Genomic DNA, 16,951 nt, shown 5'->3' with positions numbered 1-16,951 from the left:
AATTTGTACGACCACTGACATCTGTTTACAGGTGAGATTACATAAAATCTTGTTAATCCTTAGAGAAAAGTAGGCAAATAACAGGAGCAGATCAACTGTACAGAAAAAAAATTTAAAAAAATAATCAAATGAGTCAAGCAAGTAATGGAAAACAAGTAAAAGACCTTAAGATAGAAATGTAATGGTAGGAGACAGAGAATCTGAGAATTCAGAAGTCTTTTTCTTTAGTGTGAGGTCTGGGGAAAGTGATGGATTGAGTAAGACCACTCCTTAAGAGTCCATACAATGAGAAATAGGAAAACTTTATGAACTGTGGCTACTACTGCTCCAGGAAGAAAAAAGCAGGAGAGCATAGAAAGGATTGATGATGATGTGAGTGGGGGCCTGAAGCTGTGCTCAAGCTGCAACTTCCCATGTATAAGAGCTCATAGATGAAATTTGTGCTCAGGTGGAAACTGAGAGAGTTTTATGGCACAGGTGGAGAGGAAGATCAAGACTGGGCTATTTTCTTCATATGGCTGAGCTGTTGCATAAAGTTTTCTTGACTAAAGTTGACTTCAGAATCTGTTTTTGCAGTGACAGCAAGTGGCTAATGTTGAGTTGGTAATCTGGTCACAGAAGTCTCCTCTAGAAGGTACTATGCTGTATTTGGCACAAGAAGTCTGCGCTAGTGAGTAGTCAGGGAATAACGCTAATATTCCTTCTGAGCTGCAGGTGTCCTATCCTGACTCCCTGGCCTGTGCTCCTTAGATATCACAGAGACATCCGTGCAAGATCTAAAGACATCCATCTTTAAGATGTTTAGAGAACTTGCATCTCTAGCAGGCCCAAAGTGTCTTGGAGGAGCCAACAGAAGGAGGAGCCAACAGAAACTACAGAGAGCATTATTATGTTAGTGACCAGATGGACTTCATCTTCCCTGTGGCCCAGCCTCAGTATAATCCTGGCAGTGCTGACAAGTAGCAGGCCTAGGTCAGAGTTGATCCCACTGCTGTGGAAGGAAACCATTTAGAGGCTAGCAGCCTATGCAAGTTGCCAGCAAGAAAAGCAACTTGTATCTTGCCAAGATAACCCAGTACATTAAAAGATGTGATCAACGTCTATTGTGTGTTGCCAAGACCTCAATGTGTTGAAATGAAGATAAAATGTTTCCAGGAAAAGATATTAGTGTACCAGCAGCTGGAAATCACTATCTGAGTACCAGAGGTAGCCATGTGGAGGAAGAAAGGCACTGGTGTTAGCTTCTTGCATTTTTGTCATGAATATGCCAGTGGTCCACAAAAGTACTGAACAGGATGTGTTACAACAGGCAGTTGAAATATTTATCTTGTAATCTTGACACTTTTTGAACAGACCTCAAAAAGTAAGCAGCAGAGGAGATTGTATTCTAGAATTAGCTGTGGGTACAGAGTGGGATTTATTTTAAGGAGATGAATGTGAATTTGAGTGGGGTTAGGAGTTATATTCATTAACTGTATTAGAGTTTAATATGATACAAACTTCTAAAAATTTGGTGTAACTCAAACTACTTCTTTCTCTCTTTGCCCAGGAGTTTGGTTTGATGGCTGTGTTGAAAAAACATCCACTTCATGCCCAAATTTCAGCTTGGAGAATACTTTGCTAGGGACTCAGATCAGGCAGCTAAAAAAGTTAGATGCAGCAGAAGTGAGACAAGCTTGAGAAACTTTATCTGTAAGATTTCTGAAGTCTCATATTGAATGGAGTGAGATAGGTTTTAAACAACTCAGATGAAGCTTAGTTAGATACTGTATACATTACAGCTAGTCTCAGATGAATTCTTTATAGTGGAGCATCAAATTTGTAAAAAATTCTTTCCTACCTATAGGAATGAAATGGAAAATACAGGGATTTTTAGAATTGATTGACATCTTCATGTTACAATTCTGCAAATCTGGCTGAATATTTTGGTCTTTACATGACAGTAGATCTCTTCTGAAAATTTGTCTTTAAATATATGTTTCAAAGATACAGAGGCTATTGCTCTTGTAAACAAACTTATCCAGAGCCTGATCTTTTGCTGTGGAAGCCTTTCAGACTCAGGAGTTTGTAAACTCTAGAGTCTCACAGACTCCAGAATAAGGCAGCAGTATGCAACCTCCCTGGAAAGTATGACATGTGTCACAAAGTGGGCTTGGGGACCCTTGGAGAGCTTCTGTGTGGGCAAAATGCAATTACTGCCCAGTGCCTGTGAACCTTCACAGATTCTCCATAATACACTCAGAGGGATGTAGCCCCAGAGGCTAAACTTGGAGTTGCTGATGTAGTTTTCGTTCAGTTCTTGCACTTTAAAACTCAAAATTATGCTAACCCAAAACAAAATAAAATTTCAGGATTACAGCCCTATATACAGCTGTGGGAGAAGAAAACCCAGAAAGCTTTGATAAATATATTAGATGCTTAATTGTTCAATTTAGTGCTTGGCTGGTAACAAAATCAGACACATATGGTAATAAGGCTCTTTTTTTACAATTGTAAGACACTTTGGGACATTTTGAATATGCAGTGTGCAATGGTATATTAAACCAAATTGTAGTTCTGTGTTTGACAATTTGGCTTTGTTAGCATAATACAATTTGTTTTTATTGTAGCAGTAAAGGAGGAAACATGTTGATAATAATTTGCTTTCATTATCCATTTATATTGCTTCTTCCTACTCAATATTTTATTTTTTAAGCAAAACAGAGAAACTTTACAACCAAAGGAGCTGACTGAAGTGGAAAAAAAAAGAAAAGAAATCCCAGTCTGATTAGTTCTGTTTTCAATAATATTTAGTAAGGAGATTGTTGAAATAAAAACACAACTATAATATCCATAAACTCTTCACATATTCCAAATATGTTTACAGGAAAGACTAAATATTATATTTTAAAATCAGCATGGTAGTAAAAAGTTATTGCACTTGTGATTCTCTCAGGATGTAAGAGGGAGATGGTTTGGAAGAAATTATATCTTTTATTAGGTCAACTGGTATAACTGAAAAAAAAAAGAGGTGAAGCATATGAGATCTGCTTGTTTTTTTCTACCTGTATCAGTCTTGTCTGATAAAAGGTATCGTTTCATTCTTCAAATAGTGCCTCTTTTAGATATCTCCATGCAAAGTCTTGCTAAAATACCTTTTGCATCTTGCTAAGGTATTATTTGCGTCTCATGTCCCTTAGTCTTTTCTATTACATTCGGCTAACCCTAGATCTGTTAATTTTCTCTCAGAGCCCAGTCCTTCCTTATGCACCTGGATTTTTGCCATCTGCATGAGTGGCCATGCACAGCTCTGCCACTCCCTTTCTGCTGATGATGCCTAGTCTTGCTTTTCTCACAATCAGCTTTCTCTTATTTTTCCTCAGTGTCAGCCTCAGGAAAAAAAAAAACAAAACAAACAAAAAAAAAAAAAAAAAACAACAAAAAACCCACAAAAAACAACAACCAAAACAAAAATCCCATTTATGTTGGTGGTCTGCTGACTTTCTCTGTGTTTTGTCTCTAATCTGAAGGTGGAAGACATAGTGAAATGTCCTTTTGGTTATCTAGACTTACACCCCAAATGCACATTGCACTTCTGCTGTGGGCTGTCTGTCCCCCACAGGGACATTTGTGAGGGCACTGGCTCCTGCTGAATCTGTGTCTGGGAGATGCCTGTGCAGTGGTGTGGTCCATACTTCATGTGTCTGATGGTGGGTCCTACCTGCCTGCAAGGAAGGAGTAATTGCAAGTGTGACTTAAAATCTGTGGCTGTGCAACGCCTGCGTTCTTCAAAAGGGGACAATATCTGCATTTTGGTATCCTACATTAACCAGCTTTTCAAATTCCCTTCTCATGGCTTTGAGTTGCTCTTTTTGCAATGTAGGCATAGTCTGTTCCAGCTCTTAGCTGTGGTCAGTCATTAAATATGATAGCGTTATTCAGCTAATTAAAAAAAAGTCTAGCAGGAGAGTAGAGGGTAGACTTCTGCTGGATATACAATTAACCTTAAGTGAGTGAGGAAGGGAAACATCAAATTAACAAACCAGCTGCCATTACTCTGTTCCTGTGCTTGGCTTTCCTCTCCACGTTAATCGGACAGATTGTTACATGAGTTGAGAAGTTTAGCTGACTTGCCGTATCAGCACAAAGCAGAATCCCACCGAGGAGATCACACAGTATTTCCAAAAGCATCTGAAGGAATTTATAGCTTGTGAATTACAAAAGCAGCCCTAATTAGTCCCGAGAGGCAGTTGCATAAGAAAAACTGAAAAGATTGCCTCGTCATATTTGCTGCCTTCTTGTGATTTTCATAGAAGATTCTGATAATGAATGTTTACTAACAACTGGGGCTCAGAGACTCCATGGCTAATAACAGTCCTGAGTAAACAGCATCCTGTATTTGCAGTCCCACAAAGATAGGTTGGATACAGGTGCTTCTTCCATGTGTCAATATTGCCACAGGAACACAGAGGTTTCAGCTGGAAGATTCTGTAGCCACATGGGAAATGCCTGAAGGAAAATAAATGTCCTGACAGTCTAGCAGTAGCCAAACCACTTGACAATGCGTCATTCTTCAATATGTTTTTCTTTTTTTTTTCTTTTTCTTTTTTTTTTTTTTTTTGAGGTGCAGACTTTGTTCTAAGCTCTGGAGTTATGAATTCTTCTTGGTGCTTTTCTAATGGGGTATATTCCTACATTATGATAATCAAAGAAGTTTTGCTATGGCATCAGTGATTGCAGGGGGTCTGGAGCAGGAATATGGGTGAAGGCAAACCATCACTCTTGAATATTTTTTAGGTCTTACCATTCCTTACCATTCCCTGTTCCATTCTCAGATTTGGAAATGACACAAACCAGCTGCCCACAAAAAATTTAAGGAGCCTGAATTTAGAAATCAAAATTTTGATATCTTTCATTTCTTATACTAGGGCAAAAGTTTCTGGAAATAGTTTTTCTGAAGTAAATATTTTCAAATATGAAAACCCACAGTTAGACATTGTGTATAAGTACTCAATTTTTTCTAGCAATGAAGAAAACAAAGTGACTAGGGAAATCAATGAGGATTGCTGGAAGTTCTGTATTTTTTTTTAAATTAGGTTGTTTATTTGGTTACTTTTATATGGATTTATGTGTTTGTCATTAAGCACCCAAGTACAAAACTCTTGGCCTTGGGTGGTTTGTGATTTCTCTTCTATTTATCTTGATTAGTGGAAGATTGCAAATCCCTTACAGGAAAGTGAAGAAAATGTTAATTCTCTTCACTAGTGAAAAAGAAATATTTGAGTTAACACCTGATGATTAAAGAGTTTTATTAGTTTTAAAGGGGAAACAGTACCTCAGAGGTTCAGGGGAGAAAAGTAAGGAAAGAAAAAGAAAAGATATGGGAAGAGAAATCTGAAAACTGTAAAATGAGATTAACAAGATTATTTGTCATTTAAGGTTTATGTTTGATCATGAATTAAAGGCTTTGGGGCCAAAAGAATCTGCTTTTTTTTTTTTTTTTTGATTGTTAGTTAGCTTTATTTTTAATTGTAAATTCAATGGCATAATTCCTGATCAGCATTCGGGTGTAGTATTTAATAAGACTAATCTGGTTTTCTGAAAAGATGTGTGCAGAACTGTAATACTTCCTGTTTCTCAGTCATGGTCTTTGCTATATATATATATATATATATATATGTATAAAGTAGTCTCTGACTGAAACACAGAACAGGGACACCTGTGAGATCACATTCCTGAGGTGTGCTTAATGTTGTTAAAGCTCATTGACTCCTTGAATCAGCACCTCATGCGAACACACCTCAAAAGATCAAAAAGCTGTAGGTAAGTAACAATTCATTGAAAAACTTGCTCTCTGCTGCTCCAATAGATTTATTTGATAGGATGATTTTCTGTGCTGTACATTTCTTTAAATACAAATAACAGCACAGTATCTTTGCTCTTATTCTAATAGAGGATAAGTGCTGCTTTTGCAATGGTATTTGTTCATTAAACGCTCAGGAAAGGTGATCTATTTTGCCACTGCATGAAGTTGTTACAACAATGTAGTGCTCAGGCACTAATGCTGCAGTCTTATGTGATAAAAAGCATATTTTCTAGGCCATTAAATAAAATATGTAAAACATTGAATGGCTTTGAATATCTGATTAAAAGCCATTCAGCCCCACATTCCACCGACAGTGAAATACCATCCTAACACCCCTCTATCAGATTAAAACATTACTACTCAGATTCTGCACGTGCTGTGCTGAGGGAATTGCAGCCAGACCTGCTTGGTCACTGAAGCAAGAGAGAAAGGACCATGATAAAATCTTGATCTGTGTCTGATCTCTGAAACCATATTGGCTAATTGACCAAGTCAGCAGTATGTACAGGTCCTAGTAAGAGAGAATTATATCAGGAGTTATGGAGAGGAACGACCCTTCAGATAGACCCTGTGATTTTGGTGTACTTGCTTCTGCCAATAGGCTGCCCAACTGGCACTTGTCAGGTGATGACCTTGCAGAAGATGAAACAGAGAAAGCAATGCTGGTAGGAAAAGAAAAAAAAAATTTCAAAGAGATTGTTAGAACCCTAGATGTTAAGAATTTTATACTTTCTAAGTTAAAAGGCGCAGACCCTCAAGAGAACACTACATTTGAACTGAAGTGGTAGAGAAGGCTTCCAAAATTGAATGATAGCACTAGGATTATAGGTATGTAGTTTGAAGAGAAGTGTGTAATATCATATGGTAGAAAACTTAGAGTTTAAGGTTTTAGAATATAGTAACATATACAAAACAAGATAAAAGTTTTTGAGCAGTAGCTAGTCCTTCTTCATCTTCTTCTACAGAAGTTTAGGTGGTATTGTATAATTAGACAGAAAAGTCCACATTGTGAGACACAGGTAATTAGTTATTAAGTTAAAAGTAAAAATAATTTAAGTGTCATTTCTTAATTAGATAGTTTTTCTTTAGAAGACCTTATAGAGATAGATATGGAGCCATTTTGTAGCTTGTTAGTAAAATACTGCAGAACTCATGACTTGTAAGACTATAATATAAGCAAGAATTAATAAACATCTGAGTCTGAGTACAAAATACCATCTCTATGCATTTAATCCCAACCCTGAGCCAAGCAAAAAAAAAAAAAAAAAAAAAAAAAAAAAAAAAAAAAAAAAAGATAAAATTTGACAAGAGATGATATTTTGAAGTGCCTTTAGTGCTCCACTGTAGGACTTAAAGGACTCTCTGGTCTTTCCAGCCTGTTAGCAAATAAGTAATTGCTGAGAGTCAGTCAAATGATGAATTGAGACAATGGTTATCTACAAAAGGCTTATTTACCGTACCTTTTATCTGTGAGGCCGTGATCTTTCTCAGAGGATCTGCAGATGGCTTCCATTTACCTAGACAGATGAACTCATTTACAGGAAAAGGAGAGGCAGAGACACACAGGCTGACATTTCTACTGTGTGGTTTGAAGCTACAGTGTAAAGCCCAGGGTCTCTACTGTCCTTGGGGTGCTCATCTGCAAAGGTGAGTAAAACGCTAAATGGATCTAGAGGAAAAACGACTGCAAAGGACAGAAAACTACTCTGTTCCTGTGGATCTATTTCTACGTGGAGATGAAAAGAGGATGAATACCAGAGGACTACTGACATGCCATGCCATGACAGTCACCTTTGAAGGTGAGATTAATTGACAGCAGGCCTACTTTAAAGGGATCTTGATGGCTTGGTATGAATCAGGAGTATGTGGGCAGCAGTCTGTGGGTGTCTGTTGGCAGCTTTTGGCTGCATGTGGATTCTGTGGAGCACAGTTGAGTGCAAAACAGGCCTTTCTCAGGTAAAGATGGAGAAAGGACATTCAGAGAGAACAATGAGAGGAGGTGGGGAATTTAAGGAGAGGGTAGGAAAAGGATGGGACAGGTGCTGAAGAAGGGTTGAGAAGGGAGAGGTAGGAGCAGTGCTAACTTAATATGAAGGCAGTCTATAGCCTTGAAAATGAGAGCCAGACAAGAGATTTATAATAACTTAATTGAGGGAATGAAAATGATAATCCAGGAGACCTGGCAGGTACCAATTAGATTGAACAGAGTGAAGGGGGAATGTTTATGGTAAAGAACAATGCCCAAATGCTTCCTGAATTTGAGGGAGATGTGCAAGAACAAAAATGTTTGCAATGAATCATTAACAGTGTTCCACCAGGTCATTTCTGCACTCTCCAGAACTCTGAGTCCTTTATTGTTTCTCAATTCAGTCTTTTCCTTTTCATTTATTAGCAGTTTTTGGCCTGATCATGCAGGTTTTATTTAAGTAGATTTCCCTTTCAGTCTCAAATTAGTGAGAGTTTCACCTAAGTAATGCCTGAAGTGTTTGGTTCTTCATGCTATTATTTCAGTATTGCAACACCATTATCCATCAGTAGTTAATTTATGTGCGTACCTGATGTGCTCTACCTGAATTGGAAAAAGTCACTGCAAGAAACTGTAAGACAAAGCTTGGAGCACTGTCCATCAGCAGTTCTAAGAATAATTTTTACTGATGAACAAAGTATAATAAATTTAAAATTGATTTCTAATGTTTATAAAAATTGTAATGTCAGTCAGGGAAGTTGTGCTTAATTGAGTACAAATATGTTTGTTTTGAGTTTTTTAGTAGTTTCACAGTGATAGAAAATTCAATAAGTACTTCAAATTCTGAACAGGTATATTCAAACATTTCCTATGATAAAAGGTATAAATGCTGAAGACATCTGAAGTGACTTTTGGTGGGTTTCTATAAAAATCCGAACATTTTTGAACTCTTTATCATTGTGATGTGAAGGAAGTTTTCCTTTGCTTTGCTTTGCTCTGCTCTTGGATGTCTACATTTCGGCTGCCCTTAGCATGTGAAGTTCTCCTTATGACTCTGTCCTTTGCTGAACTTTTCAACTGTGCCACTGGCATCAAAATACGTTTTACTTTTCCCTCTGACTCTCTGCCAGCAAATATCCTTCTGTGCTCACCTGATATCAAAGAGGTGACTATCTCTCTATGGGTTGCATAGTTCATTGCAGAGTCTCTCTAATTTAGAATGCATTTTTACTTTTAACTTCTTTGTTTTATGATGACTTTGGCCTTTTTTTGTCACATTTTCTCAACTTTTTTTAATAGCTGTGTTGATTTACCTTAAACCTGCATTAACTTTCCCCTACCTTTTCTGTACTTGTTTCAGAAATGAAAAAAAAAAAAGCCCTGTGATGTTACCTGTGCTGTGTGATTGGCAAGAACACTCTTGCAACCTGTATTTTTTTGAAAAACAACTGAAGACTATTTTTTCCTTTAGATTCATGTTCTTCAAGGGAAGTGAAGCTGCATTCTGGCTCAGAAGCTCATTTCTAGGAGCAGAGATTTGTGTTTACTCATTTATTTATTTTCATTGTTTGGTACCATCTGGAGATGACTTATTTTGTGGGAAAAGAAAAACAAATCAAACTTTGTAATGACAGAGGACGCCAGGAACTTCGATTACTATCCAAAATATTTCGAGAGCTAATAAAAGCAGACAACATGCCATTTCTTGATGATCTCTCTCCTCTTCACACATTCTTTCAGAGCTAATCCATCCAGTGCTCTGAGAAAGGGTTCTTCTGTTTGATAAAAGGAGTCCTTCATTGTCACAAGCCTTAGCATACTGCTCTGGTACACGTGCCCCTGAAACACATTTCATGCCTCATCTGTTACCTAAATGAGATGTGAAAGCATTTCACACCTCGTTTACATTTGCGCAGTTTTACGGAACAGCGTAGATGCAGTTCCACTGAAAATAACGAAATGAGGTCACCAACCCCCTTCTCTCTCCTTGTATTGCATCCACACGGCCTGATCCTTTCAGTTCACTAAACTGGAAATGAATCTATTTTTCTGAAGAAAGTTACTGCAAAAAGCCAGCATCCTCCAGCGTGTGGCAGTCATTGGCATTTTACAGAGATGTAAGCTGTCCACGCCGAAAAGAAAAATGTAAGCTATGCATTTACATGAGATAGCTGAACCCAGAGTGATTTCTCCTGCACTGAGCAGAATATAATCAAGGTGAATAAACAGGAAAATTGACTAAACTGATATGGGAATAACACCACAAAAAAGGCAATAAGAAATCCATGCACCTCCCCTACCCCCTCCTTGGCTGAGTTTGCAGCAGAAAACTGCCAGGAGTGTGTCCAAGGTGTCGAGGCCAGCTGAAAGTCAGGGCAGATCCATGGCTCTGAAAATCCTAGGTACTACTCCAGATCAATTTCTGGAGAACTGCAGGGATTTTAACTCCAATGCCTGGGTCCTTGCTGCCTTATATTTTGTACCAGCAGAGACAAGTACAAATTTTTTTCCTTTTCAAAAAGAAATTGTTATTTTTGAACCTTTTTGTAAACAGCTGTGTAACAGAGGACAGTGAAGGTCCAAGTATGTAGTGATACAAATTCAGCCACTTCTGTTCTTTCATCAGCTGAGCTCCCAGTGTTGAAAATGGTGGAAATAGAAAGCTTACAAGGTGCTATCTCTGTTTGTCATCATGCTATTTCAGAAGACACAGACTGAAAATACTAACTTTCTTTGCCAGGGAACCCTTGTTTTTCTTCTAGTGCTCTATGTTTTTATATGATTAGAGTGCTTTGGCTGGACTTCACCTCATCTAACTCTGAGAGTATGAAATAACCATTTACTTCTGAGCAGTCTGCCTTTGCTGCTGTAAATGGAAAGAAACCACATTTCAATATCATGGCTATCATCACAGGAGAAGATGGAGCATGGTATTATAAAGCATGATAAGAGGTGAGAGCCTTTTACTTTCTGTGTCTACAAAGGAAAACTAAGTTGCATGTGTGTGTACTGATGTTAGGCCAGATGAATCCCTCTCCTTTACCGTCTAATGTAAGGCAGATATTAGGATAAAGGAGAAAATTCTCATATTTTCTTGAGGTGAGGCCATACACACCTTTTCAGTGTCCTGCCCCAGGGATGCTAATGGTTCTCATTTCATTTGATATCTACAGGAAAGGCAGGTCAGGGATGCCAGTGCATAAACAAAGAAGCAAACAAACCAAACCTGTCTTGGCTCCCAACTTGTGACAGCAGAAATATTATTGGCCAAGTGGAAAAAGACAAATACTTTTGAGGAAGAAGTGTTATTTCCAAGCTTTATAAGAGGAATCACAAACATTAAGATGAATTAACTGGAGAATACTAAATACTGGTTATGTTTGCAAAAATAACTAGAGGGAATGTGGTGGGCCTGGTGGAGATACGTGAGAATAATGTGCTGAAATGCTTGTCTTACAAGGCTCTGGGATTAAATCACTATGCAAGCATGAAGATTTAATGATTTTGGTTTCTTTTAATAGCTGTCTCTTTAGCTCAGTTCTGTCTGGTGCTGTGGCCCCTCAGGCACCACTGGAGGAGGTGCTTGGAGTGATTCACAGGATCCCTCTCTTTCTATTCAGGTGTAATGAAACAGGGAAAATAGTTTGGCTTGCTCCATTGTTCAAGCATGTACCTAGAATGCTTTTCTCTCTCTCTGCTCAACCTTTTATGTTTTTCTGTTATTATGTGCCTGTTTTTTCTGCAGCTTTCAGGCAAGGCCAGTTTGTGAGGTGTCTGTCCTGTGCTACAAGGCACTTGCATACATGGATAAACACAGCTCAAAGCAGACTTGAAGTACCTTTCTCTTGTGTGGGCAAGTGTTTTGGCTGCTTCACTGGGGAGCAGTGCCATGCTGACTGCATTCCTGATAAAATACCCTCCCCTTATTTTTCAGTTTTCCACACCATTGTGAGGTTCAGAAAAATCCCAGCCCAGTGCTTTTTCTGGCCCCTGTAATGCTAAAAGTGTCAGGTGTATATTTTGTTTCCCATTTTTGTTGTATTTTGCTTTGCTTTCACTTTGTTCTGACTGCAACATGTTGGAGGATTTAAGGCATGATTCCACCCTCGCTTTTGCTCTGCAAGGAAATCTTCCTGAGAAATACCCTGGGAACACGATCCTCCTTCAATTCATATCTGGAAACACTGAAAAGAAGCAGTATACTAATTGATGAGGAAAAATATCTCCAAGGCTAAATTACTGTGTGTGGATGGACTGGAAATATTTGCAGTAAACCCTGCCAGAGCTGAGGAATTAGGTGCAGTGCCTACTTTTACAGGGAGAAATTTGACCAACTTTAAAAGTACTAAGGAGATTTATTCACAAACTCCTGGAAATCCTGTATTTGAAGTTTTTTCAGGTCAACATTGAAATAAATGGGCAGGAGATCTTTCTCCTTTTTAATGCCTTTATTAAGAAGAATCAGCTCAGGTGGGAAGAAATCGACGGGTTGCGCCCTCGCCGCCGCTGCTCCCAGGCGTGGCACGAAGCAGGAGGATGATGCAGTTCTGTCCGCTGGTCTGCAGACAGAACTGGGGACTCTGTCCTCACGGGAGAGTCGTTGAGTCCTTAGTTTGTTGGTTTAGAAACCCGGGGGGTCTCTTTAATCAGTTTCTTTTCAGGTTAGAGTGAGAAATAAAAAGGTTTAAGCAGGTACGGGACAACGCTCCCATCCTTAGACGTCACTTTAAGTCACTTATGGCTCGTGATTTTAGGGGTTTTTCTTATAAAAACTGTAAAACTGTAACAATCCAGGGTGCACTGCGTTTCTCATTTGCATGTTGTCTCTGGTGTCACTGGAGGGTTGTCTCTTTACCCTGGAGGGTTTCTCTTGGTATCTTCTTGGTATGCAGCCAGCATCAGGGAAACAATCGGTTAATCACCCACCATCAACGAGTGATTAAGGGCTTTTCTTCGCAGGGAACCTAAAGAAGTCTGACTCGGTCTGGCTTGGTTTTTTTAACTCTGAAACTTAAAAAAAATTACAACTTTCTATTCATAACAGTTCCCCCCTATTTTTCTTTGATCAAGCTTAAGCTTGCATCAACTTATAATTTTTGGCTCATTAACATAGAATTTCCTATATTTTTTGTATTGATCATACATTTCCTCAGCACTTGGGTGATCATATTTACTAAGCTTCACTACCTTTTTTGGTTTTTTTCAGGTTAATTTCTTTAGAGATTCTTAGGTTATTCTGTACAGCAGATGTCACTATTTTTGTTAAACATGGAAATAAGAACAGACTACCAAGTGTACCCACAGTGAAGGTTATAGTTTTCCAACTTTTTTTGAAAATCCATAGATTATCCCACCAACTGGAATCAAGTGTAGGAGTCTTTTGATTTTGTAAATATGCTAGTTCTTTTATTTCGTTTAAAGTATTTCTAATGACTGCCACAATTAATTTGATTTGATAAACTACTGTTTTGGTTTGGTTGATTTGGTCATTAATATGATTAAGAGCCAATGCGGTCTGATTAGATATTATTTTTAATTTTGATTGTAGTTTCAAAATTTTGTTTAACATATATTGTTTCTTCAGTTTTGTTTTTCTCAAATCCTCATATATAGGAACTCTTAAACTTGATCCAGATTCTTTGTGTATTATAAAGACAGTTTGTTTTATAATTTTAATGATGCTACCACTAGACCAGTCTCTTGGCAATTCAGTGGATGTTGTGGTACCATTGACCCAAAACAGGCGTTTAGGGGTTTCCTGAAAGAGATTAATTTTTGTCGTGCCCTCCCAATATTTAGAAATACTTTTTCCTTTTACCAGATTTACCAGGTTTGCTTCAGTAGCATCACGTTCAAAGCACCACCAGGTTTCTCCTACAGGGTGCTCTCCCAGGAGTGGCTGCCTAAAGGTGGCAGTGTTCCGGGTCATCCAATATATTTTCTTGTTCTCTTGATAAAAGATCAATTGGGAGAGGTTAACACAATTGTTGTGGACTCTCAGCAAGGAGCTTACTTCTTTCTCATAGAAAGATTGGCAGTACTCATTGCACAGCTCTCCTGGGCTCTCCAGAGCACCACCAGCAATCAGAGCCAGCACTACTACCCTTCCCAGGAGTCCGGTATGGGTCATCTTGCACAGCCTGCCCACCCGGCCTTGCCTCTTGAGGATTTTACTGAGAAGAAGTCTCCAAGTTCTTTAGAGTCTCTTGCTCCTCTGGTTAAACCTCTCTTGATCTGTCCCTGCTACTTTGGTCCCTCCTAGGGGAGCACTCTGGAGAAGATTAACCTGGGGTCTTTGGTACCAAGTTGGGACTACTTAACCAGAATTACTTATTAACAATTTTTAACTTTTACAAATTTCTTAAAACACTTCAAGACATGTTATGATTCTAAATTTTTTTCTTACGCAGTTCATCAGTCTTTTTGAATGTCAATTTTAAGTTATTTGGTCTTTTTATAATAGTATACTCAGCTGAATTAACTCCTGATGCAGTTGAATTTTGTCCTGAGTTAGAGTGTGAGGGTGGTGTAGAATCTGGTCCAATACCAGAAGGAGACACTGACGAATCTTGTCCAATGCCCGGGGGTGAGAGTGGTGTGGAATCTGGTCCAATACCAGACACTGAAGAATTTTGTCCAATGCTCGGGGGTGGGACTGGTCCTTTAATTCTCGTAATGTGAGTCCAACCTTTTTTTCTCTGGTTCGCACGGCCGAATTAGTGATGAGGAGTACCTGAAAGGGGCCTTCAAATTTCTCCTTCCAGGTAGTCTCCTGTGCTATAGAATTATATAGAATGACAGTCCAAAAATCATTTTATAAAGTGAAATCCTTATATCAGACCGGGGTCTTGTCCTGATGCGCAAGAGCGCTAGGGGTAAACACTTTAGCCAATTCATTTTTGAGAATTTTGTTCATTTGTTCCACCCTCCCAGAACTCTGGGGGTGCCACAGAGTATGCAATCTCCACTTTATTCCTGAAGCTTCAATTATAATTTGCAATGTTTGGGCCACAAAATGTGGACCTCAGTCTGAGTCTAAGGTATTCACTATTTCATTCTGGTTTACCTTTTTGGCAAGTTAAACACTCTTTTATAATTGTTTTTGCTAGATCATATACACCTATGCACAGGTTATTTCTTAGGAAATAATCACATAGTCCTTGGACTCCCCAGTAGGTTAGTTTCTGTAGTTCTGTTAGCACTATCCCAGCAAGTGCTTTGTTTAGCAACACCCGTCCGTCAGATATTAACCACTCCCCCATATCCCTTGATGTAACTTTAAATTTCACAAAATATGAGTTCTTTTTTTTCTTTTTCCCTACTCGGGTGTGGTTTCTGCTTAAAAAAAACCTTTTACCAGATCTTCTGGTCTTAAAGCTGCTTCCTTTGCTATCTTGATCAGCTAGCAAAGGTTTCACAACTTTAGGCTAAACAGTCTTGGGCGGGGGGTCCAGTTGCTCCACAGTAATAGCAGCAGCTTTCACTCAAAGGGACTCGAGGCCTCTCCATGCCTCCTGTTCCTGACAGTACTGCCGTATTCTTGCCTGCTCCTGGTGGTGTACTCCCCCACTCTTTTGTGACCTTGTGCTGTAGGAAAGGGTTGTTTGCTCCCACACTTTCTCTGGCTATAGCAAGCATGATCTTGGCTTTGGCTATTGCTTTTTCTTCTTCTCTATTTTCTCGGGCCGTCAGATAGTTACTCAGCTGCTGACACATCCACTTGTCTTTCATCCCACACCATGGCCATCCTCCTTGCACCTCTAATTCTGGCCACACTTCTGAACAGTAATGTACCATCTTAACTTTATCTAATCCTTCTGTGCCTTCTATAAAGTCCCATCTCTCTAATAGTTCACCTAGGGGACTGTGGGGAGGTATATTCTTTAATCTTTGGCCACTTTTCTTACTACCGCACCCTCCCATTATTTTCTGCCTCTAAACAAATCACAAAGATGTCTTTTTTCTCTAAAGGAAATATATCTTATTTAAGAAGTCTCGACCTCCTGCCAAAACTCCAATTTCACTGACCCTTTTCGTCAGGACTTTGTTAAGACCTTGGCTTTCTTGCCAAGACTCAACAAACAACCAAAATACAAAAAAACATCCTCGAGGTCTTGACCTCTGAGGTTCGCCTGACCTCCTTCGTCAGGACTTAGAGAGACCTTGGCCTTCCCTTGCCAAGGCTCAAACAGTCAAACCTCGAAACCCTGGCTTCTGAGGCGCCCTTTGTCTGGGCCAAACTGCCTGATACCCTAACTTCTTTCGTTAGGACCTGTATCAGGGCCTTTGGGGTGCGTGCCACTCACACAGCTATTTCCTCCGCACGCCCGGAGGGGTGCGTGCCACTCACACACAGCTATTTCCTCCGCACGCCCGGAGGGGGGTCCTGTGGGGTGCGTGCCACTCACACAGTTATTTCCTCCGCACGCCCGGAGGGGTGCGTGCCACTCACACAGTATTTCCTCCGCACGCCCGGAGGGGGGTCCTCTTTACCCCTCTGGAGGCGCCTCAATCACCAGTTCCACTCGCTTCCCCCTGTTCCCGGCCGGCCCCCTCGCGGGGGTGCGGAACCGCGGTACTGAGGGGTCCTCACTCGCTTCGAGGGGCCGAGCTGCCGGCCCTCGTCTCACGCACACACACTCGCTCGCCTCCCTCTCCCGCCGCCGGATATTCTCACCTGTCCGACGCTGCTCCGTGTCACTGTCCCAAGCCGATCTTCTCTGGTCCTGATAGCCAGCTGTCCTGCAGGTCCAGGGTGGGCGGCCGTCCCAGTCCTGGTGTCCTCTTCAGGCGTGGCTATCCCGGACGAGCCCCCAAGCTGAAATAAATGGGCAGGAGATCTTTCTCCTTTTTAATGCCTTTATTAAGAAGAATCAGCTCAGGTGGGAAGAAATCGACGGGTTGCGCCCTCGCCGCCGCTGCTCCCAGGCGTGGCACGAAGCAGGAGGATGATGCAGTTCTGTCCGCTGGTCTGCAGACAGAACTGGGGACTCTGTCCTCACGGGAGAGTCGTTGAGTCCTTAGTTTGTTGGTTTAGAAACCCGGGGGGTCTCTTTAATCAGTTTCTTTTCAGGTTAGAGTGAGAAATAAAAAGGTTTAAGCAGGTACGGGACAACGCTCCCATCCTTAGACGTCACTTT

The sequence above is a fragment of the Passer domesticus genome, chromosome 1, assembly GCF_036417665.1.
Source record: "Passer domesticus isolate bPasDom1 chromosome 1, bPasDom1.hap1, whole genome shotgun sequence".
In the NCBI taxonomy this organism is placed as follows: domain Eukaryota; kingdom Metazoa; phylum Chordata; class Aves; order Passeriformes; family Passeridae; genus Passer; species Passer domesticus.
Note: the sequence above shows the minus strand (reverse complement) of the source record.